Below are 9,950 nucleotides of genomic sequence, written 5' to 3'. Positions count from 1 at the left end.
ACAACCCCTTGCATCCGGGATGATTATCCACCTTCACCTTTAGTCGACCGGACTCCTTCACCTCACAGTTCTTACCCGTCTGAGCATTTAAATTTTACTCGCGTTATTTTTAAGTTGAATGCTCTGAGTCCGCTTTATTTTCCACTGCGGTTATTTTGAGTTTTTATATTCCGCCCTTAGCTGGAGGGCAGAATTATCTTGTGAATGATTTTGGGAGCTGTCATAGGAAATTTGTTAGGCTTAAACGATCTTGCATTTCAATTTCCTATGCTATTACTATATTATGGTGCTACTTACGCTTTGTGTAGCACATGCACAAATGTATTTGACAGGTTGGTGCGAGCTTTGAGTTGCTTTGATTGGGTTCAATTAGAGTAGTTGGCTGAAAAAGAAGGTCGAGCTGAGACCTGTCTGAAACTAGCGCTACCCGGGAGGCAACTCGGAGATTTTTTTTAGTTGTTTTTCAAACATTGCATTTTATTTCAGTTGTGTGTAATAATTGGTCTTCGTACCATAGACTATATCAGTATGCTTGCTTTGTTAGTTTTGCGGGCAATTTTTACTGCGTTTTGCAGGAATACACTGGAGATCACTCGATCGAGTACTTTTTGTACTCGATCGAGAGCTTTTTCTGCTGATTTTACTCGATCGAGTGAAATTTCTACTCGATCGAGTACCTACAAAAAAAAAAAAAAAAAAAAAATATATATATTTTTTTTTTTTTTTTACTCGATCGACCACTATTCCACTCGATCGACCACTATTCCTCTCGATCGAGCTGTGTTGGACGCCCATTGCTTGGATTAGCTTCTTGTGACGATGTTTCGGAGCTATTAGTGACCTCCCATGTTGCTGGCTGGTTTGGGGAGGCCCCTTATTCGCGCAATCTTGTGAGTTTTCCGCATTTACTCTCTTTCTCTTTTAGTTTGCATTTCCTTTCCATGTTTTGGTACAATGAGGGCATTGTACGGTTTGGTTTGGGGAGGTTATGCATCCATATCTGTGTCTGCATCTTGTTTTTATCGCATTTCTGTTATCACATTTAATTTATGTCTGCATTGTTGTTTATTTCCATAAAAATTCAAAAATTCCCTAAAAATTGAAAAATTTCAAAAATTCAAAAAATATTCACGTTTATTTTTGCATATAGGTTGAGTCGGAACGGTAAATTTCCGTGATGAAATTGCACTTTAACTTGTCTTTTTACTTGAGCCTTGCACTTTATTGACGGTTATTAGCTGAGTCTTGCGCATATCTACGAGTTTTTGTTCAAATTTAGCTGACTGTTTAGACTTGACCTGATAAATTGGCAACCTACTCTATAAATTCTGAGTTTTAGAGCCTAATAACTGGTGACATTCATGACCGGTTTACATAGGAATTGAGAGTAGTACTCCTTGCATAGCATGTTTATCACTTTTGCACTTTTATGAAATTCGATTGCTTGTCACTTGTGTACATTCGGGTTTGTGGTCGGTGTCACATGCAGGGAGGTGCTTGCAAATTTTCCCCTTTCTTTCATTTTCACCCATTTAGCTCCACTTAAGCCAAATTTAGCCTTTTTGACCCATTAGCTACATCCAAAACTGAGCCTGCCTAGTCAAGCTAGTTAGTATGTCTTTTGTGGTATGTGTTTCCGTCTGCGGTTTGGCCTGTTTTCATTATTGGAGTTGGTTGAGGATGAAGAAAGGAAGAAATGAAAAAAAAAAAGGAGAAAAAAAACGTGAAGGATGAAAAAATAAAAATAAAAAAGGAGAAAAAAAAGAAAAGAAAATGAATTGGAAAAAAAGAACACACGTATGAGCAGAGAAAGAAAAATCAGAAAAGTTGTTTTTGAGTTGGTTTTTTTGAGACCGTCTGTGTCTATTTCTATCTTGTGACGGTCTACTCCTCTGTTTTATTCTACATCTTTTTGAGGAGATAGTGTATTGGGTAGTGAGTTTTGTGCCAAAGAAGGGCACTTGTGTTTATTTTTCAGTTAGTTGAGATTCGGACGGTCTTATATGGTCCTGTTTAGGAACTAGCTTGGCGCTTTTACCTCCACATTTCCATAATTTGTTTTGCCTTTTCTCACCTTAACCTCACTTTGCCAAACCATTTGTAAGCCCTCAGCTGTGACGGACATTGTTGGTTGGAATGTATGTGTGGTACTTGAATCGTCTATCATGTTTGTTGCATGCATGTTATGTAGGTCGCAGTCTAGGTGAGTGACTGTTTTCTCTTTCTCTCTTATACATATACTTTCACCCTTTGCTTTATGAGAGAAGAGTGACCACGTGAGAGTCCGATTTTGTTGGTCTTGCAAGGTCGATAGGTCAGCTTTATTTATGGACATCTTAAAATTCGTTTGCGTATTGACCATTGTAGCTGTAACTGTTGATTTTAGTTTGCATTAAACTGGTTTAAGTAGACAAGTAATAGCTAGCTCTGAGTTATCTTTTCCGTTCCATTAGTTTGCACTTAGTTTACTCGAGGACGAGTAAAGGTTTGGTTTGGGGAGATTTGATACGTGCATTTTATATAGTCTTTTTAGGCCTTTTTATGCACGTATTTCTATGTTATTATCGTAGTTTATTGCTACGAAATGCCCCGAATATGCTACTTTGGTTTGTTCTGTCTTATTTGCAGGAATGAACCAGAAAGTAATGAAATTAAGCCTTTTACCGTCCGTTTAGCATGCATTTGAAGGAAGAGTGAATTTGGAGCAAGAATGTAGCTATTTTGGGATGCGCAAAGAAGAAAGATAGCTAGGCGAGCAAGGGACGAACTTCAAATTGCTAGTGCCTACTTTGGAGAGCCATATCTCGAGTTCTACAACTGATATTCAGGTGATTCCAATTGGAGATGAAAGTTTGTCCTCTTAGCTTTCCAACTCCACCAGAATCGCCCTGTTTGACCAAGTAACGAAGAAATGGCAGCCGTTTGAAGTTCAGTGCGCAAAGCAGGAAAAGTACTTGATCGAGTAGATAAATCGCTCGATCGAGTACTAGCTACAGCGAGAAGGTTATTGTCGAGTATAATTAGATTTATCTTATGCTTATCTTATATTTGGTTAATAATAATGATACTACTTAGTATAAATAAGAGTAGTTTAGACCTAATAGAAATTCATTCATTCCCTGGAGTCAGTAGAGGGGACGGACGACGCTTCTTCTTTTCTCTCTATTTTCGGATTAATTGTAACTTTCTCTTCCCTTATTTCTCATTCATAATTAGTTTGCTCTTAATCTCTCTTATACTCTTATTTAATTTATGCATCTTAGATTAATTCTCTCTCTTATAATGCCTCTTTCAATTAATTGCTTATTTATCTTTATTTGTTTCATCAATATGAGTAGCTAATCCCCTTACGCTAAGACTATAGGGGATCCATAATCATGAGGGAATAGTAATCGATTTATTGGGTTAATGCTAGTATAGTCTTTGTTGGTTAAATGCTACAATTAACTGTATCTTTCTAATTGAGTCGACGCAATTAGACCTTTAATTCTTAGTGATCCTTGACCTGGACCGAAAGGTTGGAAAAGGCGAGACTAGTAGCGAACAATAGGGTATTGCAGTGAGGGCGAAAGTTAAGCTGTTTACACTTTAGGGTGAATTAAGGACCGAAAGGTGACGTTCACTACCCCTTAGACCGTATTTGCATTGACCTGAGACCTAGATTACTTAACTGAATGATTATGGTGAACCGTCTGTCTTAGCTGTTCCTCTTTATCTGTTTGCTTCCTTCTTTTTTATTTCCCTCTCCCTTATTCTCTTTAGTTTAGAATATCACTTTTAAAACCCCCACATTGTGACATCCGACAGACTAAAATTAGACAGATAAATCTCATTTTTGCCTCCCTGTGGAGATCGACCCTACTTGCTGCTAGCTTCTGTTAGTTGTAACTTAGGTATTTATTTTTGGTACCTGACGACGGTATCAATGAAAAAGGTTGGGGGAATCATTGAAGAGATGGCCACCCATTGTGCTGAATATGGGAACCCGAGAGGTGGCATTAGAACAGTTTCTAGTGTTGATAGTGCACTTGTGGCTCAGCTGGAAGCCATGAATACCAAGTTTGATAAACTTGAGTTGCAGGCTACAAGGGATCAATAGACGGTTCACTTGTTGACTAGACAAGAGACTGTTTCATTTGAGAGATGGGGTGGTAATGACGGTCACACTGCTGTGGACTGTCTAGCTGAGAAGGAGCAGGTTTTTTCCTTTCAACAATTCAGGCAAGGAGGTTCCTATTACAACAATCAAGGTGGAGTCCATCCTAACTTGAGATAGACGAGTCAAAATGTTTTAAATCCGACACCTCCACCGTAGCAACAACAGGCTTATGTACCACCCCATAAAGCACAACAAGGCTTTCAAAAGCCTCCATCTTTTCCGCCGCCGCAGCAAGGTGCCTCTTCTAGTGGCATAAGTGATGTAGCTGTGCTAAAGTCGATGATACAATCATTGACCATCCAACTGCAGAAAAGTGACCAACAAAAAGATGCCTCTATTAAGTCACTCAAATCACAAATAGTTCAACTTGCTACCAATCAAGCTTCAAGGCAACTGGGTCATTTACCGTCCCAACCTGATAAGAAACATCACGAGACGGTAAATCTGATAAATTTGAGGAGCGGTCTTTCCTATGAGGGATCTAAAATACCGTTTGAGAATGATAGATCAGACCTGGAAGTTAAAGTAACTGTGCAGAAATAGTCATCACCAGACGTAACAATGCTGAATCCGAGGAAAGTCCTCAATCGAGGGAAATTGCTGACAAAGTCCTCGATCGAGGAGATGAATGTACTCGATCGAACACTGCTGAAAAGGGAGCTCTCGACCGAGTACTTGAAGGTGGTCGATCGAGCAAAATTAATGACGAAGTTACTCGATCGAGAGGAATTTAAGCTCGATCGAGTAAAACTGATGATGATTATGAGAATTTGTTGGCAAAAAGAAACGAAGGACTAGCTATTCCCATCACGGTCCCATTGCCGATGTGATTGCAGAATAAAAAGGTCGATCAACAATTCGTTAAATTTGTTGAAATCTTGAAGAGCCTTCATGTCAATGTTCTCTTCGCCGAGTTGCTAACCCAGGTACCCTCTTATATGAAATTTATGAAAGAAATTTGAACACGTAAGAGGCACATTAATGAATATGAGACGGTGGCTTTAAACGAAGCGGGCACTGCCCTAATTCAAAATAAGACTCCACCTAAATTATCTGACCCGGGCAGCTTCTCTATTCCATGTCATATAGGGACCCTTTCAATTGACAATGCATTATGTGATTTGGGAGCTAGTGTGAGTGTCTTACCGTTGTCTCTCGCTAAGAGACCCGGTTTGACCAAATTTCATTGTACTAATATGACTGTGCAGATGGCCGACCGTACTTTATCACGGCCTTTAGGTGTCTTAGAGGACATACCTGTTAGGATCGGGAAGTTCTTTATTCCCGTTTATTTTGTAGTCTTGGACATCCCCGAAGACTCTTACACTCCTATCATTTTAGGATGACCATTCTTATTTATCGCTCGCGCAGCAGTAATAGATGTCGGGGAAAAGACTCTAACCTTTCAGGTAGGTGATGAAGAGTTAACTTTTTATCAGTCTAGCGTTCGCAGGGCTCCTATACAGGTCAAACCCTGCAACGCAATATCCTCTACTAACCCTGACAGGGGTCCTCCAATGGATAATATTGAATCTTGTGCTGCTATATTAACACCTCCGCCTCAGATTGAGAGCAATACGGAGGACCATTATGTTATTTATGTTGTTACAGGTACATGCAGATTAGACATTGGAGATCCCATTGATAAAGTTACAATGAAATTCAAGCTCACTGATGGGAATGATGCCGAGAAAGATGTCAAAAACAAAGGCCAGAACAAAGAAAAGAAGAAAGTGAAGGCGCATGTGGACGCATATTACTCTTCTTCAACCAGTTCAAGTTCAAGGAGATCAAGAAGGACGGTCCGAGATGCTGAAGGGACCTCGTCCAGTCAGAAGCCCTCTTTTGGGCTATTGAAGTTTTTTGGAAGATGAAACGGGACACCATCCCGTTTGTAAAAACATTTGTAATTTGGATTTTGTTAGACACTTTAATTGCTTTCAAACATTAGCGTAGACTAGTTAGTTTTAACTAGCGTAAGACCGAATATAGACTGCGTATTGTGAATTTGGTATTTTTGCGGGAAGTTTTTCTGTGTTTTTATGCAGGTTTGGGGAGACGTCTGACCATTGGGATGCGTGCCAGAGAAAAGCACTCGATCGAACTTTTTTGTGTTCGATCGAGCAAATTACCAAGGTAAAGCTTTCGATCAAGTGGTTTACTGTACTCGATCGAATGGTCAATTTTTAGGGGTTCTCGTTCGAGTTGTCATGTACTCGATCGAGCATAATGCAGAGGAAAAGTCCTCGATCGAACAACTTCACAGCGTTCAATCGAGTAGAATGCAGAGCAAGGGAGGAGATTTCGATCGAGTCCTTTCAAAGACTTCGATCGAGCAATCTGACAAGGAAAGCTCTCGATTGAGTGGTTTCAAATCACTCGATCAAGATTATTATGCTAAAAATAGCACGAGGGAGTAACTTATCTCCTTATTCTATTTCATTTGCCTATTCTTCTTCTTCTTCTTTTGCTTGATAAACTCCATTGAATCCCCTAAACACATCCATTTTATTCCCCTTTTTTCCAAATTAATTACCCATTTACAATCCTTAACATCAATTAAATCAATCCCCTCGATTTGCCCCTTGAAATTTCGACTAGTTTGAAGTTAATTGCGGGATTAGGGTTCGCGGAAATTCGGCTTTTAATTCATTTAATTCGCATTTTTGGTTGGTTTTAATTGCTTCCTTTGTTGGGTAATCATCACAAGTAAGTTCTTTCCCCTAATCTTATTGTTTAATTGCATTTTTGTACTTGATTTTTCGAATTAGGGTTTCAAAATTTTCAATTTGGGGGAAAAATCGATTCTCTTAATTGCCTTTTTTATTAGAGCTTACCTTGTGTCTTAATTGCCTTTTTGACCGTATCTGCCACTTCGTCCGCTACTGTTTCGTCCGCTACTGAGACGGTGGTCCCTGCTACCACCACCATCACCACCACCACCACTGTTACTACCACGGTCACTACTGCTGCTGCTACTGTTACCACGGTCCCTACGACCGTCACTGCTGCTGTCCCTACCCCGGTATCGACCCCTGCTGTGTCGTCACCAGCCGTTAAAGTCACATCCTCTGACTTGCTGTACATAGACCACCTTCTGTCCGAGCTCCTGGGCTCGCCTCAGCTGCTCTTACTGTAGCTTCTGCTTCAGGTTCACGAGGGGGGAGGGGAGCGGGTTTTCGAGCTGCCAACGTCCGTGCCGTCACTAGGTACGCTACTGACACTTCTTTGGATTCTCTTCCTGCGTTTCCACAGGCACGCTTTATTAACCCCCTTCATCGTACTCAATTTATGCATTTGATGGATTGTGACGTCACTTCTACTCGGTTTTTGTGTCGACCTTCATTAGAAAAATTGAGGATTTTTGAACCTGTGGCTGAGTTATTAAACGGGAATGGGATGTCGGGTTTGACCTCTATAAGAGAGCTAACGTATGAACAAGTGACCTTAGAATTTTTTAGCTCTTTCACTTTTTCACCCTCTGCTTATAAGACTGACCCAGGGAGAACCTGTATTTCTTTTCGACTGTTTAACTCAAGCTTCACCTGGACCTTTGCTGAGTTTGGGAGGCGGTTGGGTTTGACTTGTGACGGTCCTCATGAGCCTCCTAGAAAGCTCCTGGCTTTACTTTGGCCCATTCTTGAATAAACTCCCTTTGACCAGAGACGTGTTGCTCACATCCACCTTCCCCAAGCCCGTTACTACATACGTCTCCTTAGCGAGACGATCTATGTACGCCACGAGCCTAACAATGTTAACAACGTTGAGCTGTCAATCTTGACGGGTTACTCGAACATTGACTGCGGTGACCCTTTTGTTCTTAACATTTATTACTTGACGGCTCAACATTTTAACGTCGTCGGGCAGAAGGTGAAAGGCGCGATTTTCCAGTGGCGGGTTGGCGACCTACATCGCCCGTAGGCTTTTCACCGATTTTCCCTGCGGCCTTGCACATGTAGATAGGTACAATTCCATAGATATTCAGGCCATGTTGGCAATGTTTTGGTTAGCAAAAGACCAACGGACGTGGATGATTTGTGGTTCCATGTCCATGACCTTACCTTCACCTGACCTGCCCCATATTTTACCCTTGACTGCTGTGTCGGGTAGGTTCCCTCCACCTCCACCTTTTTACCTCCTTAATCTTGCTCCCCGCGCTTCTAAGAAGCGAAAGAGGCCTCTCATTGCTGTTGGGGAGGATAGTGAGAGGTCCACGCCGACTCAGACACAGGCTAGGCATACGTCCACGTCCACGCCTACGCCAACCCCGACCCCTACACCTACACCCTCTGTCCTTTAGCCGATTTTGCCGGCTAATTTTGTTGCTCCTACTCCCTTTGTGGTACCTGAGGTCATGGACCAAGGGCGTCGTGACGTCTAGTTTTGGAGATGTGCAGTAGAGAGGCTCGTATAGAGAGGGATCAGGCACTTGCCTTGTTCTCTCTATACGAGTACCACATGATGAGAAGGCATCCTCTTCTGACGGCTGGCCACACCCTTCTTTCTACTGGTACCCGGCGGAGGGGTACCCATAGCCGGAGAGCGAGGAGGACACAGTTGAGAGGGAGGAGAGGGTTAGAACTGACCTCGCTGCTGGAGGTCGTTAGAGGAGGAGAGGAGAAGAGGAGTCTGATCCCCACCTACACGGTGGTTGACAACGAGGAGGAGGCTGACGAGTAGCTGCTGGTCTACGCACTTCCCCAGTTTTCTAGCTGATTTGGGAAAGTTCGTATATATTGTAAAGATTTTCTACTTTTATTTCTTATTCATCTCCTTTTACTTCATTTATTTCATTTGTTTATATTGGTTGTAATTTTCCCATTCCCCATTTATTCTGCTAGTGTATACTGGAGGACAACGAGGGCGTTCTCCGTTTTGGTTTTGGGGGGGGGGTATTGCTGAAAGACCATAGATCTTAATTAGACTCTCTAATTAGAATTCAAATTATCTCATAATTTGTTTTAGTTGATCTATGTAACATGCATGCAATATAAAAGCATATTAATATAAAAGATGAGGAAAATAATTTTCCTTACATTGAAAATGGTAGTATTTGGGCACAAACAAGTTCACCATCTTGGTTGTTCTTGAGCTATTTATCAATGGCAAGATCCTCCATAAACCCAAGCTTCCAAAGAGAAAGCCTCCTCCTAAATTGCACCCAAGAACAGTACCCAAGAATCTAACATGTATTAACTAGATACTATGCTAGAAATACCCTTGATTATATTTGTAATATTACTAACAATCTTAGTAAATATTTATTTTACTTACAAATCTTAGTAAAATGTTTATATTAATTTTAGAGAGAGAAACCAACAACTTTATTCACATGCATAAGTGTACAAGTGAGTAGTGTGTAAAAATGAATAAAAATTTTGGTCTATATGGTAGGGTAAAACCAGTTGAGAGGAGTGGAGTGTAGGAGTATATTTTGTCTTATTTTTATCCAATCCTTTATGACATGCATAAGAACAAAAGATAACCAATGGAAGAATATAAAGCAAAGTGAAATGATTATGTTTATAATCATCCACTACACTCTATTTTACATGGTCCAATGCCCCATTTACGGGTCCATATTGGTTCTAATATTTGTCGCACAAATACGTGTAAATTTTATTTAAACATCGTTTTATGTTTAAATGCTTCCCAATTAATTTTGTCTAAAACACTCCATAAATATTCGTGTACAGCTACACATATATTTTACGTACCAATACTAATCACATTAGTCAATTAGTACTAATTTAACAATTAACTACTTAATCATTAATTTCCGTCTCAATTA

The sequence above is a fragment of the Silene latifolia genome, chromosome Y, assembly GCF_048544455.1.
Source record: "Silene latifolia isolate original U9 population chromosome Y, ASM4854445v1, whole genome shotgun sequence".
Taxonomy (NCBI): domain Eukaryota; kingdom Viridiplantae; phylum Streptophyta; class Magnoliopsida; order Caryophyllales; family Caryophyllaceae; genus Silene; species Silene latifolia.
This window is presented reverse-complemented; position numbering follows the sequence as displayed.